This window comes from Numida meleagris, chromosome 3 (assembly GCF_002078875.1).
Source record: "Numida meleagris isolate 19003 breed g44 Domestic line chromosome 3, NumMel1.0, whole genome shotgun sequence".
NCBI lineage: Eukaryota > Metazoa > Chordata > Aves > Galliformes > Numididae > Numida > Numida meleagris.
Window position 1 is genome coordinate 8,793,814 of NC_034411.1, and position 1,185 is coordinate 8,794,998.

Sequence of the window (1,185 nt, forward strand, 5' to 3'; positions counted from 1 at the left end):
CTGTAGTAGCCAAGCCACGTTCTTTATTGCTTAAGCTAACTTCTTTCTTAAGATACTTCTTTCTTCTCTCTAAGCTTCTTCCATTTCTTGAATGGAAATTTACAAGTGCATTTCCTATCCATTCTGTGATTCCAGTCAGCATCCCACCAGTGGCATCCTTCTGTAGGCAGTACCTCACCCGAAAGGAGATGGATGGTCCATACCTGACCTATTACATCACACTTGTTCTGATGGGGTTTGGATTAGATCTGCTATACTTTCTCACTTCTTTCCACTTTTTTTTTGTCCTTGAGATCTGCAACGACTCACACAGCCACCGAGTTTGTGTTTGATTGGCTTAGTTGTTTTATTTTTATTTGGTTTTAGCATTTACAGTGGTACACCATTGACACTTTGAAACAGGAGCCCCTTTCTTATTAAGGGCTGCACGTGATATCAGCCCCTTTGAGACTGAAAATCTTCTCTGGTACTTCTGCTTGGACACTCTCCTTCTCCCTCTACAAACAAAACACTTAAACGCAGAAGCGAGAATGGCAAAACCTGTTAAGTTTAAATCTGTCAGCGGCTATTAAAACATGACGTTCAAGTACGCTGTAAACTAAGTTGTTACATTTGGAACACGCTGCCCAGGCAGGTGGTGGAGTCACCGCCCCTGGAGCTGTTTGAAGAACGTGGAGATGCGGCTCTCAGGGTCTGTTTGCACTCTCAAGCCCAGATCTTTCCCACCCGTGTCACCCGCCCTGCAGGCCCGCTGACAGGGCTGTCACTCTTTGCAATACTTTACTGGTGTGAGCTAAAAAAAAAGAAAAAAAAGAAATCTAACTGTTACTGAATAGAGTCTCTCGGGAAAGGACTGCGGGTTCGTCCTGCAGCCCAACGGACGGAGAGGCTGCAGCGCGCGTCCTGCAGAAACAGCCCGCGGCTCAGGGAAAAGCGACCTCTGAGCCGCCGGCTCGAACTGAGACAGAGTTCAGCACTGGCAACGCGACTGGTCGCGGCGCTGGGTCTAACTTTGTGCAGCCCAGGAACTGCAGTCAGAGCAGCACCTCAAAACGCCTCGCACTCGTTAGCTCCCGCCGCACCGAGCGGCTCCCCCGAAGCCGCCTCTTCTGGCGCCGGGCAGCGGGACGAGACGCGGCCGCCCGCCCGCGGGGTCCGCGCGCACCTCAGCGCCGCGAGCCATCC

At 51.1% G+C, this 1,185-nt stretch overlaps 1 long non-coding RNA gene across 1 annotated transcript in view; it reads right to left on the bottom strand.

Annotated features, from left to right (window-relative positions):
* LOC110396259 overlaps positions 322-1,185 on the bottom strand; it is a 1,571-nt gene continuing 707 nt past the window's right edge. Inside the window, exon 2 of the long non-coding RNA XR_002436884.1 lies at positions 322-793. This is a non-coding gene — a long non-coding RNA (uncharacterized LOC110396259). The remainder of the gene's footprint in view (positions 794-1,185) is intronic.